The sequence below is a fragment of the Scyliorhinus canicula genome, chromosome 1 (assembly GCF_902713615.1).
Source record: "Scyliorhinus canicula chromosome 1, sScyCan1.1, whole genome shotgun sequence".
Taxonomy (NCBI): domain Eukaryota; kingdom Metazoa; phylum Chordata; class Chondrichthyes; order Carcharhiniformes; family Scyliorhinidae; genus Scyliorhinus; species Scyliorhinus canicula.
Window position 1 is genome coordinate 89236195 of NC_052146.1, and position 25865 is coordinate 89262059.

A 25865-nucleotide genomic window follows, 5' to 3' on the forward strand; every position below is an offset into this window, starting at 1 on the left:
AAAGGTGCAATGGGACAGTATCTGAAGATTCACTAATGTTAGAACAGTATGCGTGTAGCAGATCAGGATTTTTTTTTTTATAAATTTAGATTACCCAATTATTTTTTCCAATTAAGGGGCAATTTAGCGTGTCCAATCCACCTACTCTGCACATTTTTGGGTTGTGGGGGCGAAACCCACGCAGACACGGGGAGAATGTGCAAACTCCACACGGACAGTGACCCAGAGCCGGGATCGAACCTGGGACCTCAGCGCCGTGAGGCGGTTGTGCTAACCACTAGGCCACCGTGCTGCCCTGATCAGGATTAAGAATATTTGAGGATACAAAAATGATGGGCTTGTCCTTCCAGTCTGCCCTATTTAGAAGAGTCAAGAATATAAAATGGGATAGAAGACTGTGACAAGAGGAATGGTGGATTCATGTGAATAGGGCAAATAAACATAACCTCTTAAATGCGTCCAACAGAACAATGTTTCACCTTTTTCCGTGCTGGTCTAACAACTGAAATTCAATTCAAAAAAATCTCCATGTGTCTTTGAAGCAGATGAGTCCTCCAAAGTTCAAACTAGGAACTAAAAGATAATTGAACTTTCACTGAATGTGGTATGAGTTTCCTTGTGCGCTGTATGGAAGTTGATCTTAATCCAGGTTAAGGTCTCAACCCATCCTCTCTGTCAGTGGTGGAAATTATTTCTGCGCAATTTGTGTTTTGGTATAGTTGGCATGCTCTAAGTATTAATTTTAAGCTGTTTATTTTGGAAAAATATGAGCTGTTTTATTATTTACTTCAGATTTATCCAGCTGCTTGGACAGCCTGTTTTAAAGGATGGGCATATTAAACTTCTTGTGATTTAATTTCCTTCCACACAGCATTATAATGCTCGACTTGGCGTTTTAGTTGACACTGTGTTGTACATATTGACTTGAGGGCTTACATAGAAGTACAAATCAATGATTTCAAAAGGAAATGAAATGGGCACTTGAAGGAAATAAAGTAGCAAGGCTTTGGGGGCCAAGGGGGGAAATGGGACTGAGTGGATTGCTCCTGGAGAGCTGGAATGGGCTGAATGGCCTCTTTCTCTGTGACTGTATGACATTGCTGTAATCAGGTTTCACTGGGTACAAAAAACATTTTTGGGGGTTTGCTTTAATATTTTCCTGGTATCAGTAGAGCCATTTTGTTGAACACTCCTATTTTTCAGTATGTACATCCATATAGTGAGGGTAACTGATAATACCTTGTGCTTTTTGGTTTTGATTCAGGTTGAGAGGCTCTTTGGTCAAATACTGTCAGCTTCATATTTTATGAGATTAACTTTGATTGAGTTTGCTTGGTATTGTATTCCAATAGGAAAATTCTTTCAAGTCCTTGGACTGCTAATAAAATCCTATTTGTGCCTTTTTGTTTGGGCTGTATGTATAGCATCTTATTCACAAAAAAATCTACTGAGGATGCAGCTTTCAAAAGTGAAAAAAGACGATTCTTCAATGCAGTGATTACCAACAGAGAAGACAGTTGGTGTAAGACAGGTAGCAGGAGTACACTGCATAGTACTAATTATCTGTAGTGCCTGGGTAGTGCTGGAGATGAGCACAAAGGTGAGGCAAAATTCATTGAGTAAGCATTTTACATGCTAGCAATGTGCATTTAAATTGCTAAGAGTGGGTACATAGAAGTTTCGCAGGCACTTGTTCCAGAAAATTGTACCATCTCTTGAGCAGGATTTTAAATATATATCAACTTGACTATTTATGGATGCACCATAGTGCAAACTGACTTTGAAGATAATTAGCCAGGGTATCGTAAATTGTGTACCAGGTGGATTCATGTTTGATATTGCCTGTTATCTATTTGTCTAATACCTCAGGTTTGTTCTATAACCCTTTGAATACTGGAGACATTTCAGTGTTTCCCCGCTGTCGGCTGAGTCGTAAGAGTGATTGCCTGTGATTGGTAATGATTGTTCCAATGTAGAATTTAAAAATGTACAGCCATTCCTTTTAGTGCATGGGGAGTGAACCAATAATGTTATGTACTGTTATAACATGTTATTGAGCGTTAAAATGCTATTGTGATCCCGAGAATGTTTATGAACTATCATGGGGACAAGCTTCACAGTTTAGGAGTCTGTGATGTAAGCATGCCACAATGTAATAACTTTTAATCATCAGCCCTTAAATGCAAGGCAGCTGAGTTCATATGTTCAACTTCCCCATTCAAGACAATCTACTCTCTTGAAGATAATCACTCTGGCTTGGAGTTCAGTTCTGCTGGCATCTGTTACCTCACTCAGTCCGTTCACCATATGTGAGTCTAGACTGACAGCGCCAGGCGGCTATTCAACAACACTTAGTGTGATTTTAATATTCTCGCCAACCATAAACCTCAATAATTTTAGCAAACCAGGATGGATTTGCATGAACAGCTTGCATTTATATAGCACCTTCAATTTCATAAAATGTCCCATGGCACATCACAGGAATGTTATCAAACAAAGACTGACTTTGAGCCATGAAAGAAAATATCCGGGCAGATGACCAACAGATTTTAAGGAGTCTGAAAGGAGACGAGGAGTTGAAGGAGGATATTCCAGAGGTATGGGGCTCTGCCACTGGAGGGATGGCTCCCAGCGATGAAACACTTAAAATTGGAGGAGTGCAAATATCTCTAAGTTTTGCCGACATGTGGCTATTTTCTCTTTGAGGCGGTTATAATTTGGGAGAACAATTGAACCAATGGTGATATTGTGCTATGTAATGGTTATTTTGTCCAGGAGTTTGATGTTAATGTCTGACCACCTATTCTAATAATTGTGACCAGTGATAAGCAAATTAGATGCAGGTTGTCAGGCAGAAATGCCATTTTTAAGTGACCCATTAAAACTAATACCTCAGAAATATTAAACTAATGACTGGTTAGGTATTTTTTCTCTTACTGTATAAATCGTGTCATTTAATTACCCACTATATAACACGGGTTCCAATGGTCGATAATGTAAACTGGCAGATTATTGAATGCGCCCGAAATCTGCTCTTGCAAATTTAGCATAACAATACCCAAGGCACTGGAATGAAGACAAGTATTTTACTAATAAGATAATTTAAACAAAATTTTTCTTGGACTATCTGGTCATTTTTTGTCAGGAAAGCGATTTAGCTGAGCAAGGATTTGCCTTATTAAGACTTTGTCCTCTAAAACTTCAAGTGAGAAATGTTGATATTTGGAATAGAGATAATTGGAAATTGTATGGTAATTAGGACAAAGAACAAAGAAAATTACAGCACAGGAACAGGCCCTTCGGCCCTCCCAGCCTGCGCCGATCCAGATCCTTTATCTAAACCTGCCTCCTATTTTCCAAGGTCTACTTCCCTCTGTTCCTGCCCATTCATATACCTGTCTAGATGCTTCTTAAATGATGCTATCGTGCCCCCCTCTACCACCTCTGCTGGTAAAGCGCTCCAGGCACCCACCACCCTCTACGTAAAAAACTTTCCACGCACATCTCCCTTAAAATTTCCCCCTCTCACCTTGAAATCGTGACCCCCTGTAACTGACAACCCCACTCTTGGGAAAATTGTTGCTATCCACCCTGTCCATACCTCTCATAATTTTGTAGACCTCAATCAGGTCCCCCCTCAACCTCCGTCTTTCCAACGAAAACAATCCTAATCTACTCAACCTTTCTTCATAGCTAGCACACTCCATGCCAGGCAACATCCTGGTGAACCTCCTCTGCACCCTCTCCAAGGCATCCACATCCTTCTGGTAATGTGGCGACCAGAACTGCACGCAGTATTCCAAATGTGGCCGAACCAAAGTCCTATACAACTGTAACATGACCTGCCAACTCTTGTACTCAATACCCTGTCCGATGAAGGCAAGCATGCTGTATGCCTTCTTGACCACTCTATCAACCTGCGTTGCCACCTTCAGGGTACAATGGACCTGAACTCCCAGATCTCTCTGCACATCAATTTTCCCCAAGACCCTTCCATTGACCATATAGTCCGCTCTTGAATTTGATCTTCCAAAATGCATCACCTCGCATTTGCCTGGATTGTACGCCATCTGCCATTTCTCTGCCCAACTCTCCAATCTATCTATATTTTGCTGTATTCTCTGACAGTCCTCCTCGCTATCTGCAACTCCACCAATCTTAGTATCATCTGCAAACTTGCTAATCAGACCACCTATACCTTCCTCCAGGTCATTTATGTAGATCACAAACAACAGTGGTCCGAGCACGGATCCCTGTGGAACACCACTAGTCACCCTTCTCCATTTTGAGACACTCCCTTCCACCACTACTCTCTGTCTCCTGTTGCCCAGCCAGTTCTTTATCCATCTAGCTAGTACACCCTGAACCCCATACGACTTCACTTTTTCCATCAACCTGCCATGGGAAACCTTATCAAACGCCTTACTGAAGTCCATGTATATGACATCTACAGCCCTTCCCTCATCAATTAACTTTGTCACTTCCTCAAAGAATTCTATTAGGTTTGTAAGACATGACCTTCCCTGCACAAAACCATGCTGCCTATCACTGATAAGTCTATTTTCTTCCAGATGTGAATAGATCCTATCCCTCAGTATCTTCTCCAACAGTTTGCCTACCACTGACGTCAAGCTCACAGGTCTATAATTCCCTGGATTATCCCTGCTACCCTTCTTAAACAAAGGGACAACATTAGCAATTCTCCAGTCCTCCGGGACCTCACCCGTGCTGCAAAGATATCTGTTAAGGCCCCAGGTATTTCGACCCTCGCTTCCCTCAGTAACCTGGGATAGATCCCATCCAGTCCTTGTCCACCTTAATGTCTTTTAGAATACCCAAAACTTCCCCCTTCCGTATGACCACTTGACCGAGAGTATTTAAACATCCATCCCTAACCTCAACATCCGTCTTGTCCCTCTCCTTTGTGAATACCGATGCAAAGTACTCATTAAGAATCTCACCCATTTCCTCTGAGTCCACGCATAAATTCCCTCTTTTGTCTTTAAGTGGGCCAATCCTTTCTCTAGTTACCCTCTTGCTCCTTACTTTCGAATAAAATGCTTTGGGATTTTCCTTAACCCTGTTAGCCAAAGATATTTCATGACCCCTTTTAGCCCTCTTTATTGAGCGTTTGAGATTCGTCCTATTTTCCCGATATTCCTCCAAAGCTTCATCAGTTTTGAGTTGCCTTCGATCCTATGTATGCTTCCTTTTTTATCTTAGCTAGTCTCACAATTTCACCCGTCATCTATGGTTCCCTAATCTTGCCATTTCTATCTTTCATTTTCACAGGAACATGTCTGTCCTGCACTCTAATCAACCTTTCCTTAAAAGACTTCCACATTTCGAATGTTGGTTTACCCTTAAACAGCTGCTCCCGATCCACATTCCCTAGCTCCTGCCGAATTTTGTTATACTCTGCCTTTCCCCAATTTAGTACTCTTCCTTTCGGACCACTCTTGTCCTTGTCCATGAGTATTCTAAAACTTACGGAATTGTGATCGCTATTCCCAAAGTAATCACCGCCTGAAACATCAACCACCTGGCCGGGATCATTCCCCAATACCAGGTCCAGTATGGCCCCTTCCCGAGTTGGACTATTTACATACAGCTGTAAAAAAAACTCTCCTGGATGCTCCTTACAAACTCTGCTCCATCTACGCCTCCAACACTACATGAATCCCATTCAATGTTGGGGAAGTTAAAATCTCCCATCACAACCACCTTATTGCTCCTACATTTTTCTATAATCTGTCTGCATATTTGTACCTCTACTTCATGCTCGCTTTTGGGAGGCCTGTAGTAAAGTCCCAACAATGTTACTGCACCCTTCCTATTTCTCAGCTCCACCCATATTGCCTCAGTGCTCGAATCCTCCATCATGCCCTCCTTAATCACAGCTCTGATATCATCTCTGACGAGTAATGCAGCTCCTCCACCCCTTCTACCTCCCTCTCTATCCCTCCTGAAGCATCTATACCCTGGGATATTCAGTTGCCAGTCCTGCCCTTCCCTCAACCAAGTCTCAGTAATACCAATAGCATCATATTCCCAGGTACTGATCCAAGCCCTAAGTTCATCTGCCTTACCTGCTACACGTCTCGGATTAAAACAAATGCACCTCAGACCACCTTTGCGTTCATCATCTCTTCCCTGTCTACTCTTCCCTTTAGTCACATTGAGTTTATTGTCTCGTACCTTACAGGCTTTAGTTGCTGCTTCTTTACTGACCTCTAACTTCCTAATCTGGTTCCCATCCCCCTGCCACATTAGTTTAAAACCTCCCCAACAGTGTTAGCAAAAGCACCCCCTAGGATATTGGTTCCAGTCCTGCCCAGGTGTAGCCCATCCGGTTTGTAATAGTCCCACCGCCCCCAGAACCGGTTCCAATGTCCTAAAAATCTGAACCCCTCCCTCCTACACCATCTCTCAAGCCACGTTTTCATTCTGACTATTCTTGAATTTCTACTCTGACTGTCCTGTGGCACTGGTAGCAATCCTGAGATTACTACCTTTGAGGTCCTAGTTTTTAACTTATCTCCTAACTCCCTAAATTCTGATTGTAGGACTTCATCCCTTTTTTTTACCTATATCGTTGGTGCCCATATGCACCACGACAACTGGCTGTTCACCCTCCCCCTTCAGTATGTCCTGCAGCCGATCGGAGACATCCCTCACCCGAGCACCCGGGAGGCAACATACCATTCGGGAGTCTCATTTTCGACCACAGAAACGCCTGTCTACTCCCCTTACAATTGAATCCCCTATGACTATAGCCCTGCCAGTCTTTTTCCTGCCCTTCTGTGCAGCAGAGCTAGCCACGGTGCCATGAGCCTGGCTACTACTGCCTTCCCCTGGTGAGTCATCTCCTCCAACAGTATCCAAAACGGTATACCTGTTTTGGAGGGAGATGACCTCAGGGGACACCTGCACTGCCTTCCTGCTCTTTCTCTGCCTTTTGGTCACCCATTCCCTGTCGAGGAGCATAACACGGGTCTGGGATCTCCTGCTATTTTTACCCTTTATCTTAACTGATTACAAATATAGTATCAAATAATTAATAAGTGAAAGGAATAAAGATTTTACTTACCAATCACAATACTCACCAACACACGAAGAGTTAAAATTTCTCCCAGCAACTGCTAATTGGAGCACTTTCCTTGCCAGCCAATCAGGTCACTGCTTTGCTGTGATGTCACCCTTCAAGGTAAGTTTTTAAAGAGATAAACTTACCTTCCCGCCAACCACGGTTCTAATCTCACACTTAATGTTGACTCCAGCAGATTCAACAGTAACAACAACAATGCCGCACATGTATAAAGCGCCTTCAATGTAATAAAATGTCCCAGGGTGCTTCACAGGAGTATTATCAAACAAAATTTGACACTGAGCTACGTAAGGTCATGTTGTGGCCGGTGGTCAAAGGAGCATCTTAAAGGGGGAAAATGGGGTAGAGAGTCATCAGTGTGTAGGGAAGGAATTTCAAACCTTCAGTCCTGAACAGCTGAGGCCATGACCACCAATGGTGGAGCAATTAAACTCGGGGCTACTCAAGAGACTAGGATGTAATACAATTTGAGTTTAAAGTTAAAATGGATTTTTGTTGCCAATTCATTTAAATTGTCCTTTTGAAAATTCAGTGCATTCCTCACCCCAAAGATTCTTTGAACAGTTACGCTTTAGGTATGCAACTTCACAATTGATTAAGCAATCTGTGATTCAAGAGTATTTAAAACTTCAGCACTCTCCTAACAACTTATTGTCATCAGCGAGGACGTTAACTTATTAACTTGTGTTATAATGTAGTAGATGTGTTCAAGTAATCCTCACAGTGATGTCTTCTTGCTGGGGTACACAGTGGGCTAAACAGCTGGCTTGTAATGCAGAACAAGGCCAACAGCGCGGGTTCAATTCCCGTACCGGCCTCCCTGAACAGGTGCCAGAATGTGGCGACTAGGGGTGGTTTCACAGTAACTTAATTGAAGCCTACTTGTGACAATAAGCAATTATTATTGTATAAAAATGCCATGTCTACTTGTCCTCTTGTCAAGGATGTTGTACTGCAATGATAATTCTTCTACGATGTTTACAAGTAGAGACAATTTGTGTTTCTGATACAGTAGGCGGAATCTTGTGCTGCTCCTGGGAATGGGAAGCTAGGCCGGCAAATTAATTGAGCGGTAAGCTTCCCAATGGTGGATTGAACTTTTGTAATAAAGTTCAGGGCAGTTTGAAGACTTGTTGAGCTTCCTGATGGCAAACATTGGCCAGAAATGGTTCCTTACTCAATATCACTGAGCGAGCAATACATGCCTTCAGATTTACGACTATATAAGCGAAATGCAGCAGATGGGCAGCCAACTTGCTGAATTTGGAGTGAATAGCTACTTTTTGTTTACTCTGGGATAGTTGCTCAACGGGGTATGGGTGGAGGCGGTCTCGGGGCACAAGGCAGGGAGGCTGGTTGAGGGAGAGTCTATGGTGAGGTACTGGGGTTGCGGGGGAATTGGCAACATAATGAACAGTCACTGTGAGAGCGTGGAGTGGAATGCGTTAATGTGGCAGGTACAGGGTCATGGTCAGGTAGCAGGGGTCTTATGGTTGAGATAATGGATAATGGGATGTGTCAGACTGGGCAGGGAACGGTAATGAGTATAGAGGGTGATGAGTACAAGTGGAGTTCGGAGGGTCGTGGTTAAAGGGTAGCTTTTTAAAAAAAGTATTTTTATTCCAACTTTTCAAGATTTTTACAATTTACAACAGCAACAAAACTCACCCAACACATTAAACCCCTCTCCCTCAGCGGTCAACGACAACCAACTCTCCAAAATACAAAATGAACAAACCTCAACTATTGTAGAACCCCTCATTCACTCCGCTTCGAGCAAATTTCTCCAGAGCTAGAAGCTCCAGCAGGTCTCACTGCTACGCCGAGGCACAGGGTGCCACAAACTAATGGAGGCAAGACTCCTGATATCTAATTTTGGTGAAACATTAATATTGACACCTCTTGTATAATTTTCTTTGAAACATAAAATGTGTATTTATGCCATTTGATTAAGATTAAGGAGACCTGCTGGAGCTTCTAGTCCTGGAGAAGATTAAATTTGCTCTAAGCGAAGTGAGTGAGGGGTTCTACAATAGTTGAGATTAATCTGTAAATTATATTATATTTTGATTCTGTAGTTATCTCATTTTTGCTTGGCTTTAAAAAAAAAAATCCCTTCACAGTTATATCTTTAAAAAAATTATACGATAAACTGAAAAATCCCTTGATTTTAACATGTTCATGCACTTTGGGGAAGGTTATTTTAATACGGTTCAGATGATTTTTGAACTATCCCTCTATCTTGGAAGTGTGGACTAATGATTTGGAAGAAAATTCTGAGAAAATCTGACATCGAGTGATTTTTTAAAATTGAGAGTGGAAAATGAACCATGTATGTTTTTTCATTTATGCCCTTCGAGATTATGCAGAGCTGTTACTACTGATCCTTAACGTGCCCGTTTGAAAAGCACAAATAGTTCCACAGAATGACGCCTTGAAACTAGCAAAGCAATGTATCACTTAATCCTATAAAAAAAATTAACAAATATGAATGTAATTAACAGCATTAAACATATTATAAAAGAGAGGCTGTTTATAAATTGTTCGCTTCCAGCTAAGTAGCAAGTTAAAGGCTGTAGCCATGATCCATTCTGCAACTCTGCTCGCAAGAATGAAGGAGGCATGTGTATACTCTTCCATTTGTATATTGGTATAAAATTGTGAATTTCAGTGATGATGGGGGGAATAGTTCACCTGACCGAATTATAAATGAAATGCCCATCCTCTGTAAGCTTGAGCTCATCTGAAACTGTGCTGCCAATCTTGTACAAGTCCCAGAGACTAAACACAGACTGGATGACCACTTTGCGGAACACGTTCGCTCAGTCCACAAGCATCACCCAACCTTTCTGTTGCACACCGTTTTAACTCAGCACCTTGTTCTCATTTTTAAAAATATGTTTTTATAAAGACATTTATACATATACTTCAAACACAACCAATCTTAACTATCCTTGAAGAAGTCGATAAATGATTTCCATCTCCGGGCAAACCCCTCCACAGTCTCTCACAAGGTGAACTTGATTTTTTTCCAACCTAAGGAAATCCGTGAGGTCACAATATCCACACCCCTGGTTTTGGTGGCCCTGAGTTCTACCATTCTAGCAAGATCCGTCTGCTGTGAACAGCACGGTAGCACAGTGGCTAGCACTGTGTCTTCACGGCGTCAGGGCCCAGGGTTGATTCCCCGCTGGGTCACTATGTGCAGAGTCTGTACATTCTCCCCGTGTCTGCATCGTGGGTTTCCTCTGGGTGCTCCAGTTTCCTCCCATAGTCAAAAGATGTGCAGGTTAGGTGGATTGGCCATGCTAAATTGTCCTTAGTGTTCAAAAAGGTTAGGAGGAGTTATTTGGTTGGGGGGATAGGGTGGAAGTGAGGGCTTAAGTGGGTCGGTGCAGACTAGATGGGCCAAATAGCCTCCTTCTGCATTGTATGTTCTATGAAAATCCAGGCTAGAAGGGAGGCAAAGGCCAAGACGTCAGCCTCTCTCGCCCCCTGGACTCTCGCATCTTCCTACAATCCAAAGATCGCCACTTCTGGGCTCCGGCAACCTTCACCCTCAGCACCTCAGACATTTAAAAAAATATATAAATTCAGAATACCCAATTTGTTTTTTCCAATTAAGGGGCAATGTTAGCATGGCCAATCCACCTACCCTGCACATCTTTGGGTGTGGGGGCGAAACCCATGCAACACGGAGAGAATGTGCAAACTCCACACCGAAAGTGACCCTGAGCCAGGATCGAACCTGAGACCTCAGCGCCATGAGGCATGCAGTGCTAACCACTACCACCGTGCTGCCCCAGCACCTCAGACATAACGTCAGCAAACCCTCGCCAGAATCCCTCCCGTTTTGGACAGGCCCAAAACATGTGGCCATAGTTCACGGCCCCTCCTGCGCACCACGCACACCTATCCTCCATCCCTTAAAAAAACCTGCTCATTTTGGGCACTGTCATAGGTGCCCTGTGGCCTATATTAAATTGAATGAGGCTAAGCCTAGCACACAAAAAGATGTATTCACCCTCCTCAGAGCCTCCTCTCATAACCCAGCCTCTAACACCCTCCCCAGCTCTTCCTCCCACTTCCGCTTCACCTTTTAATTCTTTTTGATCTCCGACACCCTACCCTTATCAACCCCTGATTTTGACATCACCTTATCCTGCAACCCCGGGGGCAGCAGGTCGGGAAAGGATGGCATCTGTTTCCTTACATAGTCCTGCACCTGTAAGTACCAGAACCCATTCCCACTGGGCAGTTTATACTCCTCTACCAGCTCGAAAAGCTGCCCTCCACATATAGGTCTCCAAACTACTCAATCCCTCCTGCCGCCACCCCCGGAAACCCACGTCTAGCCCCCCTACAAAGCAAACCTGTGATTCCCGCAAATAGGTGCCCAAACTGAGGCACCCTCCAGCCTCGGGTGCTTCCGCCACTGTCCCCACCCCCTCAGAGCTGCCACCACCACCGGACGTGTGGAGTACCTGGCCGTCAACAGTGCCCCAAAGCTAGTGTACTTACAAGAGGCTGCCTCCATCCGCTCCCACATCAACCCCTCCCCCACTAACCACTTCCTGACCATGGGTATATTTGCTTTCCAGTTGTAGTTCATCTAATTTGGCAAGGCCAGCCTGCACCTTCATGTCCCCATTCCAGCAGCACCTCTTTCACCTGTGGAGCTTTCCCCCTCACACTATTATTTTTTAAAAAAAAAATTTAGTGTACTCAATTCATTTTTTCCAATTACGGGGCAATTTAGCATGGCCAATTCACCTACCTTGCACATCTTTGGGTTGTGAAGGCGAAACACGGAGATAATGTGCAAACTCCACACGGACAGTGACCAGAGTCGGGATTGAACCTGGGACCTTGGTGCTGTGAGACAACAGGGCTAACCCACTGTGCCACCATGCTGCCGACACCCACACTATTATGGGCCAGGGTTAGAAAACTCCAAAGTATATCATGGAGTTCACCTGACCCATGACTTGTAATAGATTTTGGTTATGGGGAGCACAAGGGTCCACTCTCCAGGTATTATGCAACAGAGACCTTAAAGGTATTTTAAAAACAAAACAATGTTTATTCTATGAACCCAGTTAACGTTTTCTAGACACACAGTAAACATCTTATCAACCACCAACACACGTAACCCCACAGATACAATACTCTATAGGTAAACCTTAATACATTTCCTAGCAACATCCATAAGTTAAACCCTTTTTAATAAAGACAGCAGGTTTAAATGCTCTACAGAAACAGGTATTACTTTGAAATCATCAAGTGATCTGGAGACATTCTTTAGAGAGAGAGAGAGTGAGATACAGCTTCTTGTTTGAATGCAGCTCTCCAACTGAAAACGAAACCAAAAATAGAGCCCCAAGGCAGCGTTTCAGCTCAAAATGAAAGTAAGACAGACAGCCCAGCTCCATCCACCCACTGACATCACTGCAGCTATTTGATAAACATCCATTTCTTAAAGGTACATCCATCTGACAACACAAACCCGGAGACAAATGCCTTAATTTTCCTGAAAAGGCCTTTGGAATAAACATGGGAAAGCTTGGAACACAAATAAAAACCTCAGGAGTACTGTCATCTTCACGAACTGCACCTGCCCTACCAACTACAGCGGGAGCATGTCCCACCTCTTAAAATCACCTTTCATCTGCTCCACCAATCATGCCACATTAAATTTATGTAGCAGCTCCCATCCCCACGCGACCTGTGTGCCCAGATACCTGAAACCCGCCCCCACCACCTTAAACAATAGCTCGCCCAACCTCCTCTCCTGCCCCCTCGCCTGGATCAGAAAGATCTCACTCTTCCCCATGTTTAATTTATACCCAGAGAACCGACCAAATTCCTCCAAAATGTCGATGATCCCCCAATACCTTCCAATGGATCCGATATGTAAAGCAACAGATCGTCTGCATATAGTGAGACCCTGTGCTCCATTCCCACCCCCTGCGCTATCCCCTGCCAACCCCCTGACGGTCTTGGTGTCATAGCTAGTGGCTCTATCGCCAAGGCAAAGAGCAACGGGGAGAGTGGGCATCCCTGCCTCATCCCACGACACAGCCTGAAATACCCAAACGCACCCAGTTCATCCTTACACTCTCTGCCGACGCCCGATACAACAACCGGACCCAATCCACAATCCCCTGTCTGAACCTGAACTGCCCCAGTACCTCAGGATCTCATCCACCAGCCTAGCCATCTTTGCCCACTCCGTCTTGTCCCTATGTGCCCGTATCGACACTGCCGTAAATGCCTCCCATAGCATGGCAGCCGAAAGCTCACCCATTTCATTCAGCTCCACATACCCCCGAATAGCGGCCCTTATCCGCTCACACACCATGTCATCCGTTACAAACCCAAGTCTTTTTTTCTTTTTTTTAAAAACAAATTTAAAGTACCCAATTTTTTTTTTTCCCAATTAAGTGCCAATTTAACGTGGCCAATCCACCTAACCACATCTTTTTGGGTTGTGGGGGTGAAACTCACGCAGACACGGAGAATGTGCAAACTCCACACACACACTGACCCAGATCCGGGATCGAACCTAGGACTTCAGCGCCGTGAGGCAGCAGGGCTAACCCATTGTGCCACCGTGCTGCCCTAACAATTCCAAGTCTAATCTCCACTGCAGGCGCTGGGCCCCTGGTCCACTTGCAAGACCACCCAATGCGGTGCATGGTCCGAGACCACAATCACCGAATACTCCGAGCCGACCATCTCCACCAGCAGAGTCTTATCCATCACATAGTAATCGATCCGGGAGTACACCCTATGCACATGGGAGAAGTACGAAAATTCTTTGTCCTGATTGAAAGACCTGACCTACCCACACTTTCCTTAGCCTAGTCTGATCCCCGATTTTCAAGTGCGTTTCCTGTAAAAATGCCAGATCCGCCTTTAAGCTCCTCAAGTGCACAAACACATTTGACTGGCCCATTCAGCCCTCTCACATTTCATGTGATCAACCAGGTCCCGCCCCTGCCCAATCCGTCATAGGGGGCCAGCCCCCGGCCTGCATCACGTGTCCCTCCAGGCCCGCCCTCGAATGCCCACTGTCAAGCGGGAGCTGGCAAATGTGCGAACACCGCCAACGGAAGTCCAGCACCTTGCTTTCATGCCCACATGCATGTCCATGGCCTGCTACAGTGCTCCAGTGAAGCCCGATGCAAGCTGGAGCAATCAGCATCTTCCGGTTGGGCACATTGCAGCCCTTGGGACTCAAGATTGAGTTCAGCAGGTTTCGATTATGTTCTTGCTCCTCCATCCTAAACCATTAAAAAAAATATCTCATACGCTTATTCTCTCAATGCATCTCTCTCTCTCTCTCTCTCTCCCCCACACCAGCCCATCTGTCCTATGTTCTTAAAGTTGCTATATTTTGTTGCAATCTCTCATAGCCACACTTTAAGGTCTAACTCTTCTCCCTTTCTTCAGTTCTGACTAAGAGCGAAAAGGACTTGAAACATTAACTCTGTTTTCTCTCCTTACAGATGCTGCCAAACCTGCTGCGTTTTTCCAGCATCTGTTCTCGCTTCAGATTCCAGCATCCACAATATTTTGCTGAATTTCCCATTTACCTGTCACTCCTGTGCTCTCTGACCTACACTGGCTCCTGGTCTGACAATACCTTGAGTTAAAAATTCTCATCCTATTCAACTCTTTTCGCAACCTCGCCCTGTAACCTCCTCCAACCCTACAATCCTCTGCACCCCTCTGATTCTGACCTCTTATCTCAGTTTTCATTGATACATCGTTGGGGCCCATGAAATGGCTGTTTTGGTCATATTTTGAACTTTCTTGGATTGTATTGTTCATCGCCTGTGCCATTTTGGGTGATAGTTTTAGTACAGTCTATGTATTCCAGTCTCTAACCAGACTCTTCAATTTTGTGGCTGAAAATGTTTGCGACAGACCCTGAAAGACAACTTCTATCTCATGGATGTTTCTCACTCTTATTTCAAAAAAATACATCTATCTATTTTCAGACAGATGAGCTGTATTTTTGAAGGGCTATTAGGAACTGTTGGAAAAGCTTGGAAGATGTTGACAGGTATTGTTGAATTGATTTGATTTTTTGATGTATGGTAGTTTTAAAATATGGTCTATTTAGACTAAAAAGGTAACACAAGCTCTATCGTGCACGAGAGCAGACAGCACTGTACACATTTGCTTATAAATATTTCAAATCCTTTGCAGAAAGATGTTAGTTTTATAGTCTGCTATATAAAAAAATGTAAATTTCTACTAAATTATTGACGTTGGAAAAAATGCCCTCTGCAAAAAGAAGCTTAAGGTATATTAGTATATGTTTTTTAAATGATGCCCTGTGAGAACCCGATGATAACAAATACCAGTGTACATGAATTATAAATTATCAATGAATGCAATTGTATTTTACACATATTTACAATGAAACCATTTTATCATATGCCTTGTCACAACAAATTTCACTATCAGGAATTTTATTGCATCAGGATCTTGATGACTCAGCATAAGCGACTGACACTTTGATAAAATATGGTGGCAGTTGAATTGACAGTATAACTCAAGATTGCTACGTTCTTTACACTGATTTAGAGAGTGATTTGGAGACGGTATTCCAAAAAGCATTGTTGGGTGCTCTACTTCAGATTGTGAGCTTGATTCAGCTTGGACTGCTTAAATCCAGAGAATGATTTGTATTACCTGACTGCAAATGAGAGGCAAGGATGAAGTACTTTTGGTCTCCTTGTGCATTGTTTGCCGAAGAGTACTAGTATGCCCCATCTGCCAGATCACTGGGAGCTTCCCTTAACAACAATTCCTCCCTATCAGCGGTGTGGATGCTCCTACACCTCTGGGATGCAGTGGTTCAAGAAAGCAACTCGCCACCCCCTTCTGAAGGGCAACTAGGGATGGGCAATAAATGCTGGCCTAATTAGTGCCACCCACATCCCGCAAATTAATATCAAAAAAAGTATTAAAAACAACTTGGGCACCAGCTGATGGTTGCAGGTTTCAAATTAGAGGCTGGGTAGAGTCCCTAGTCTTAATTTTAAAATAAAAATCAAATTAAATGGAAATTTTGCGTGGCCAAACCACCTATCTTGCACATCTTTGGGCTATGGGGGTAAAACTCATGCAGTCACAGGGAGAATGCGCAAACTCCACACGGACAGTGACCCGGGGCCGTGATCAAACCCGGGTCCTCGATGCCATGATACAGCAGGGCTAACCATGGCGCCATTGTGCCGCCCTGAATCCCTAATCTTACCCTTCAACCACAATGCCTAAAACCGTTTTTACATTTGAGTTTAAAAGGGCGTAGGTGGAGAACTAAGTACTAAGATGGACTGCTGCGATCGGAGAGAGACTACTGAAGCCTTTATTACTGGAAACAACTGCTTGTGTTGATATTTGAGTTACAAATCAAAGCTCCAAAAAGACTAAACACTTAAAAATTAATACACAAATTTCCCCTAATACTGGCAAGTCAACTTCATTAAGACAAGGTTGTTCATAGTGTTACATCCACTTATTTTCACAATTAACGGAATAATTCCTGTATCTGAATTCACTTTGGCCAGGTTTCACTAGCTTGCCCGAAGTGGGTTATAGTGCTTTGCAAAAAATTGTACAGCTGCATAATTTATACTTGTAAAAAAAACAGAAGAAGAAATTCAAATTATTATCAAGCTTGCTTTGTTAGCTGTGTGGGAGGTAACATGTGCTACTCAAACCTTGGTTAGTGATGAGGTCTTCTGAATCTCGATGAAGAAGACTCGAACTCTCCCAGTAGTAAAAAAAAGATTTATTGAGTAACTATAACAATAATTGCATGAGTTCTTTACTTTAACTTTGATACTAGTGATACCATTAACAAAATCTAACTATGGTAACTAGACGTAACTCCACTAGCCATCTGAACTAGTCTGCTAGTGCACCCAAAAGAGAGAGCCAGAGACCCAATGTGGTTGCCTTTTATACCCCTGTTGGTCCGGCCCTCGAGTGATCATGTGCTGCTACTGATTACACATTAACCCCTTGTGTACATGCACACATAGAGATCACTACATCCCCCTTTTTTCATGTTACATATTTTCTGTATGTTGTAAAGAAAATTGAACAAACATAATGGATGCAGTTTGCAAATGCATGACATAAAATCAATGGGTTAGTCCGTCAAATGTTAATACATTTCGCCTCTTAGGTTTTTTCGCTTGTGTGAAATAGGTAGACAAATTATGTTATGTACAAGTTGTGATGATCTTGATGATTATATAAAGCCAATTAATATTTATGAGTCCAATCTTAATAATAAAAAAAATTGAGAGTCCATACTTTGAGTTTGTTCGGTCAAGTTGCTTTCTTCTGTTGTTGAAGTGGTGATGTTGTCGGTGTTCCTGTGTTTAAGTAACCAAGAAGTCATCAATGAGGTATTTGAATGGTCAAATCACTTTGTTGTCTGATTTATGCTTTTTTTTTCCATGTTTGCTGTAGCGATTCTGTGTTACATCTTTGTTGTCTGACCTGCACTTTTTCCTGTGTTTGTGGTATTGATTCTGTATGTCATCTTTGCGTCTGATGACTTTTTCCTGTGTTTGTGGTATTGATTCTGTGTGTCATCTTTCTTGAAGCTGGTTTGCTTGTTTCTTGTGGAGCAAATGCAAATTTGTGAGATTTGTTGCCATGCCATGGCATGTTTGTACTCTTGCCATTGTTTTGCAGTGTGCTGTGGCATTGACCTTCATGTGCAGAGTTGTACCATGTTGTTCAGGTCGTTGTTTCATTGTTGCCGTTTCTATCTTGGTCGTTTGCGTTGTCATTCTTGTTGTTGTCGTTCTTTTTGTTGTTTTTGTCATGCTTGTTGTTTGTGTTTTTGTTGCTTTCGCTGTTCTTGTTGTTTTTCTTGTCGTGCTTGTTGTTTCTGTTGTGCTGCTTTTTTATTTTAAAAATTATTTTGTTAAAATTTTTATTTTTAAAAAACCATAATTTTTGCATAACGGTACGCAACAAATAACAGAACAAAGAAAAAACAAACAAATTCTAACCGTATACGCAAAGAAAGGAACAATACAATGTAACGACCCCCCCCCCCCCCCGGGGATGCTGCTGCTGCTGACCTTTACTGCTCTCCTGGAAAGTCGAGGAACGGCTGCCACCTCCGAGAGAACCCCGCCATGGACCCTCTCAAGGCAAACTTTATTTTCTCAAGACTGAGAAACCCAGCCATGTCACTAACCCAGGTCTCTACACTCAGGGGCTTCGAGTCCCTCCACATTAAAATAATCCGTCTCCTGGCTACCAGGGAGGCAAAGGCCAATACGTCAGCCCCTTTCGCTTCATGAACTCCCGGATCGTTTGGCACACCAAAGATCGCTATCTCTGGACTCAGCACCACCCACGTGCCTAAGATCTTGGACATTGCCTTAGCAAATCCCTGCCAGAAGCCCTTAAGAGCCGGGCATGCCCAGAACATATGGACATTATCTGGAGGGCTTCCCGCACACCTCGCACATTTATCCTCAACCCCAAAGAGCTTGCTCATCCTGGTTTCCGTCATGTGTGCTCGATAGACCACCTTAAATTGGATTAAGCTAAGCCTGGCACATGATGAAGAGGAATTGACCCTATTTAGGGCGTCTGCCCACAGGCCCGCATCCAGCTCCCCACCTAGCTCCTCCTCCCATTTGCCCTTAAGCTCCTCTACTGGGTCTTCCTCCGCCTCCTGGAGTTCCCGGTAAATGTCCAAAACCTTCCCCTCCCCTACCCAGGTGCCGGAGACCACCCTATCCTATGTCCTGCGTGGGGGTAGCAGCGGAAATTATGCCATCTGCTTTTTCAGAAAGGCGCGTACCTGAAGGTATCTGAAAGCGTTTCCATGGGGGCAAGCTGAATTTCTCCTCCAGCGTTTTCAGGCTGGGAAAGGACCCGTCTATGAACAGGTCCCCCATCCTTTTAATGCTGCCCTATGCCAGCTTTGAAACCCTCCGTCTATCCTGCCCGGGACAAATCTGTGATTGTTGCGTATCGGGGTCCAGACTGAGGCTCCCTCCACCCCCCCCCCCACCCCCCGTGCCTTCTCCACTGACCCCAGATATTTAATGCTGTCACCGCCACCGGACTAGAGGAGTAGCGGGCCAGCGAGAACGGCCCACATAATCATGTGCCCCACCCCCCGCGGCTACGATCAAGGTACAGTCTCTTTACTCGCAGGGTGTTATTTGCCCATACGAATCCCGAGATAATCTTGATCACCCGCTTAAAGGACTGAGGGATGAAGATGGCAAGGCACTGGAAGACGATAGGAATTTGGGGAGGACCGTCATTTTAACGGTCTGCACCCTCCCCGCTAGAGATAGCAGGAGCATGTCCCACCTTTTGAAGTCCCCCTGCATCTGCTCTGCCAGCCAAGATAAATTAAGCTTGTGGAGGGCATCCCACATTCGAGCCACCTGTATCCCTAGGTACAGAAAGCTCTTCTCGACCAATTTCAGCAGAAGCTCTCCAAGCCCCTTTTTCTGCCCCTTAGCTTGGATCACGAACATCACGCTTTTCTTCTTGTTTAGTTTGTACCCCGAGAAATTGCCAAAGTCCCTCAGAATCTGCATGACCTCCCCCATGCCCTCTAGTGGGTACGAAATATACAGGAGCAGATCATCCGCATAAAGCGAGACCCGATGCTCCTCCCCCTTCAGTTCTTTGAAGCCCGCAACGCTATAGCCAGCGGCTCTATCGCAAGGGCGAATAGTAACGGGGAGAGGGGGCACCCCTGCCTTGTCCCCCAGTGGAGCCTAAAGTATTCCGACCACACCCTGTTCGTGCGCACACTTGCCACGGGGGCCTGGTAGAGTAGCTGGACCCAACCTATGAACTCCTCACCGAATCCAAACCTTCTTAGCGCTTCCCACAGGTACTCCCATTCCACCCGGTCAAAGGCTTTCTCCGCATCCATTGCCGCCATCACTTATGCCTCCCCTCCCTCTGAGGGCATCATGATGATGTTTAGGAGCCTCCGTACATTGGATTTCAATTGCCTGCCCTTGGCGAAGCCTGTCTGATCCTTTCCTATAACCCCAGGGACACAGTCCTCAATCCAAGCAGCTAAGGTTTTGGCCTGCAGTTTGCCGTCTACATTCAGGAGCGATATCGGTCTATAAGATCCTCACTGCAGCGGATCTTTCTCTCGTTTGAGGATGAGTGAAATCGAAGCCTGTGACATTGTTGGGGGGAGGGTCCCTCTCTCTTTGGCCTCATTAAAGGTCCTTAGCAGGAGTGGGCACAGCCGTCCTGAAAATATATTGTAGAATTCTACAGGGTAGCCGTCCGACCCTGGGGCTTTGCCCGCCTGCATGTCCCCTCAACTCTTTAGCATCTCCTCCAGCTCTATCGGGGCCCCCAGTCCCTCCACCAGATCCTCTTCCACCTTTGGGAACCCCAGTTGGTCCAAGAATTGCTTCACCCCCCCCCCCCCCCCCCCACCCCGGCGGGGGCTCTGACTCATACTTTACCGTAAAACGCCCGAAAGACTTTGTTCACCCCCTCTGGGTCTATGACCGTGTTGCCCTCCTTATCCCGTACTTCCCCAATTTCCCTGGCCGTCTCCCTCTTGCGAAGATGGTGTGCCAGCATTCTACTCGCTTTCTCCCCGTATTCGTAGACAGCCCCTTTGGCCTTCCTCAGCTGTGCTACCGCCTTCCCATTGTCAGCAGGTCGAAGCAGCCTCCGATGCTCTTTCAGTAGCCCCGTCTCGGGGGTCTCCGTGCAGCTCCTGTCTACTCTTGAGTATCTCCCCGACTAGCCTTTCTCCCTCTGCTCTTTCTTCTCTCTATGAGACCTGATAGAGATCAACTCCCCTCTGATAACTGCCTTCAGGGCCTCCCACACCATGGACGCCGCGACCTACCCCGTATCATCAGTTTCCAGGTAATTCTTGATGTTCCTCCTTATCCACCCACAAACCTCGTCGTCTGCCAGCAGCCCCGCATCTAGCCCCCATAGTGGGGGCTGACCTCTCTACCCCCCCCTCAAGACGCAAATCCACCCAGTGAGGAGCATGGCCGGAGACTGCAATGGCCGAGTATTCTGGCCCCTCCACCCTGGGGATCAATGCCCTGCTCATCACAAAGAAATCTATGTGGGAGTAGACTTCGTGGACATGGGAAATGAAAGAGAACTCTTTCGCCCTGGGTCGGGCGAATCTCCACGGGTCTACGCCTCCCCCACCTGTTCCATGAATCCCCTCAGTTCTTTAGCCGCCGCTGGTTGCTTCCCCGACCTGGGGTTTGACCGGTCCAGTACAGGGTCTATAACTGTGTTGAAGTCCTCCCCCATAATCAGATTGTGTGAGTCTAAGTCTGGAATTTTGCCCAGCGTGCGTCTCATAAATTCCACGTCGTCCCAGTTCAGGGCGTAAACGTTCACTAGCACCACCTGAGTCCCCTGCAGTTTCCCGCTGACCATTATGTATCTGCCCCGCCTTGTCAGCTGCAATATTCCCTGCCTCAAAAGCCACCTGTTTGCTGACCAAGATTGCTACTCCTCTGGTCTTTGAATCCAGCCCCGAATGGAACCTGGCCTACCCAGCCTTTTCTCAATCTTGTTTGGTCTGCACATTTTAGGTGCGTCTCCTGTAGCATGGCTACGTCTGCCTTTAGCCCCTTTAAGTGCGAGAACACGCGAGCCCTCTTGACTGCCTCATTCAGGCCCCACACATTCCACGTGATCAGCCTGGATGGGGGGCTATGCCCCCCCCCCCCCCCTTGCTGATTAGCCATCGCCCTTTTTTTGACAGCCACGAGCCTGCGTCTCCCGCTTACTCGAGCCCTCCCATTGGAGGCCCTCCCGACTCTCCCTCTGTTTCCCCAAGTTGGCACATTTTCTGTCAGCAAAGCAGTCTCTCCCCCACCACCCCCCAAAGCAACTCCGTGATCCCAAACTTCCAAGTCAAGCACTCGCTTGACACTGGCTCTCCCTCCATTACGCTTCTGTGAGTCAGCTGCCCCATGCTGACCCTGGCCGCTCCCGCATCTGTCTCCGATTACTCAGATGCCACATTTTACGGACCTGTCCCCCCCTACGAAAAGCCCAACTTATCAGCTTCAACACTGGGGGTAGGGGGCGGAACATTTTCAGCCCCCTATCCGCAGCGAAACAAACAACAAACCCCGGGCGCAAACCTGGCCCCATCAAAGACACGGCCCCAGCTGCCAGGAGAGCAGCCCCACGTGTAGGGCCCCCCTCCTACCTCTGCGGCCGAGTTCTGCAAAAGCTGAAAATATGGCCGAAGAAACAGGGAACAAACAAAAGTAAGAGGAAACAACATAATGTCGCTGCCTCCGGCTACTCGGCAATTACCATCCCCACCAGAGTAACGTCCCAGTGTGGCTGTCCTTTAGTTTGAGTCCAACTTTTCTTGCTTGATGAAATTCCATGCCTCGTCCGGTGTATCAGAGTATTGGTGACGATCTTGATACGTGACCCACAGCCTCGCCGGATGCAGCAGCCCGAACTTCACCCCTTTGCTGTGGAGAGCCGCCTTAGCCCGGTTGAATCCAGCACGCCTCTTGGCCAGTTCTGCTCCCAGGTCCTGATAGATGCGGATTACGCTGTTCTCAGGACTCGGAGGGCCAAAGGGCCTGTACTGCGCTGTAATGTTCTAATGTTCCTTATCTGAGATGCGGTGGAACTGTACCACCGTGGCCCTCAGTGGTTCATTTGTTTTGGGCTTCCTTGCAAGGACTCTGTGCGCCCCATCCAGTTCCAGAGGCCGAGGGAAAGCTTCTGGCCCCATCAGGGACCCCAATAACGTGGTCACGAATGCGCTCACGCCCGACCCCTCTGCATCCTCAGGCAGGCCCAGAATTCGCAGGTTCTGCCTCCTGGACCTGTTTTCAAGGCCTCTCTGCCACCTCTTGTGTAGGGCGTTGTGTGCCTCCACCCTGACGGCCAGGTCCAGTATCTCGTCTTCGTTATCCAAGACCTTTTTCTCAATCTCCTTGAACGCCTTCTCCTGCATTTTCTGGGTCTCAACCATTTTCTCCATTGAGGCCTTCATTGGGGCCAGCAGCTCTGTTTTCAGGTCAGCAAAGCAGCTTCTAAGAAACTCCCGCTGTTTCTGTGACCACTGGGCACACGCTGCCTGATCTCAGCTGCCCGCCATTTTCTGATCCTGCGCCCGTTCCTGCTGCTTCTCGCTGGTCGTTTGTTTGACCGTCCTGCTCCTGGTCCCCTCCATAAACTGCTGTGGGGAGCTTTCTAGCGCCATTTGCCCGCTGGTTTACGTCGAAAAGGGGCCGTCAAAGCTCTGTGAAAGGGCCTGTTAGTCCGTTAGCGGCGAGAACTGCCGAAAACGTGACCTACCCGCGCATGGCCGTCACCGAAAGTCCCCTCTGTTATACTTCTTGTTGTTCTTGTTGCGCTGCGTGTTGTTTTTGTTGTTGCTGTTGTTGTTCTTGTTTCTGCTGTGCTTCTTGCGGTTTTTGTTCTTGTTGCGCTCAATGAGTGTTCCGTTTGTATTATTTGAGGCATTGTCACAGTTATTGGTGTCAGTGTCCTTTGTGGTATCTGTTACATTAGCGTTACATGATCTGATGCATTTATGTTGGTGACATCAGTCATTTGTGGTGGATTTGATTCCTCCTCTTTGCTTCCTTGGTGCTCCTCTTCTTGTGTCATTTCTGGTTCACTTGAATCATCATTGATTTCTTTTGTGTTCCTCTTCTGCAGTTATTTCTGGTTCATTTGAATCACCTTTGGTTTCTTGGTGCTCCTCTTCTGGAGTCAAAATCTTCAAGATTTCATTCTCTTTTGGGTCTTGGTGCTCCTCTTCTGGAGTCAAAATCTTCAAGATTTCACTTGACGTGGTCTCTCTGGACTCATGAGTAGCCCTACTCTGATTGTTGAGTGCTTCTGTACAGAGGAGCTGAGATCTGTCAGTCTCGCTATGATCCTGCACATCCTTCGTCATTTGTGTCACATACAGTGGGTAGACATTCAGTGTCGTCTTGTTGGTTAAATGAGCTGGGTAGACTTTCATAGTCTTCTGGTGGCTCAAATAAGCTGGGTAGATTGTCATAGTCTTTTTGTTGTTCACCTGAGCTTGGTAGACTTTCATCGTCTTGTTCATGCATAGTGCTCGCAATGGTGTGTTTGCTTGCTTCCATTTTTGAATCTGTCACCGAGCAGTCTGTGGAGGCTTGCGTCGCTCTCTGTGGTGTCTTTCATCGCGCTCTCTGTGGAGTCTTTCATCGCGCTCTCTGTGGAGTCTTTCATCGCTCTCTGTGGAGTCCTTCACCTCTTGCTCTGTGGAGTCCTTCATCGCTCGCTCTGTGGAGTCTGTCATCGCTCTCTTTGTGGAGTCGTGCAGTGTTCTTGCTGTAGAGTCCATCTGTGCTCTCTCAACGGAGTTGTTCTGTGCTTTCTGTGTGACGTCGCCTTCTTCTTGGGTATTGCTGTCATCCAATGTATCGACGATTTGCCATGGCATCATGGTATTCGATTCATCTACCATGAGAAGAGTCGTGTTGAGCTTTTCAACCGTGTTGCTGATGCTGTGATCAGCATATCCAAATAACTCAGCCATGTCTGAGTCGTATTGTGTGTATTGTTCGATAGACAAATCATCTCTTTTTGTTTTGAAGTTGTTATCGTTCTCTTCATGTTCAATGAACAAATCATCTTCTTTGGTTTTGGATTTGTCATTGTGCAGACTGCTTGTTCCAGGGTGTTGTGAAAGTTATTTTCAACTGCTGGTGTAAGTTCAGGCATTGCTCTATCTTTTGAGGTAGGAAAATTGGGTTTTGCAGCTTTAATTTAACTTTTGTTTATTTTCGTGCATTTCCCTTTTAAGTGGGCGTGTCCAGGTCTTCTGACGTCATGACGCTCGTGACGTCATGCGTAGGAATTGAATGCGCATGCGCAGCTCGAGTTTCCTTTACTGTGTGTTCTTTTCGCAACCGTGCATGCACGCAAGTGTAGTTTGCCGTTTTCCTTTTTGAGAAGTGCGCATGTATGTACTGGCCGGAATGCTCTCGCTCAAGATGGCTGCCAATCAAAAACTGCTGTTGCATCGAGTGAGATCCTGCCTCGTGGTGAGTGTTCGTGCCATTTTTACCGATTTTGTTTTCTTGATAATGATTCTGTGTTTGTAGAGACTAAAAGTATTGATTTTGTTTTTGTTCATAAGCAAGGCATTTTTGTATAGCTATTTCTAGAGTTAGATACTTATCTTGTGATAGTTCTTCACTCAAATTTTGATTAGATAGTCCAGAAATTAATTGATTCATTATCACTGTGTCACTGAAATCAGCGTAATCACAGCCTTGTGGTATTAACTTGAGATTTGTAATAAAATCAGCGATGGGCCCCCCGCTTCTCTGGTATTTATGACCAGAGTTAAACCTTTCCAGCATCTCACCAAACTGACTCTTAGAGCGTTCATCACATTTTTTGAGTGTTACTGCTATTTTGGTGTTGTCTTCACCTTCGAAGTAATTAAAGCAATTATAGATTTCTCTAGATTCATGCCCTCCTATTGAGAGTAGTATTGCTATTTTTGTTGCGTTAGAGACCATGCTTAAATCATTAGCTGCGATAAATATTTGGAATATCTGTTCAAATCTTTTCCAGGCGTCATAACCTAAATTACCGGTTATTTCCAGCTGCCCTGGAGGTCCAATGAGTCCCATAGTTAGTCATCAAGGATCCATTTGCTGAGAGGTCTTCCACAGTCGAATGTCCAGTCTGAATTTTCTTC

General features: G+C 45.5%; 1 protein-coding gene across 7 annotated transcripts in view; it reads left to right on the forward strand.

Annotated features, from left to right (window-relative positions):
• The window catches only part of ahdc1 (AT hook, DNA binding motif, containing 1), a 308161-nt gene that overhangs the window by 73976 nt on the left and 208320 nt on the right, over positions 1-25865 (forward strand). The window contains exon 1 of one of the 7 annotated variants that reach the window (XM_038795156.1): positions 15115-15179. The exons of the other annotated variants lie outside the window; for them this stretch is intronic. The gene's annotated coding sequence lies outside the window, so the exon portion shown is untranslated. Of the gene's footprint in view, positions 1-15114; positions 15180-25865 lie in introns of those variants that run through there. 7 annotated transcript variants of the gene reach the window in all.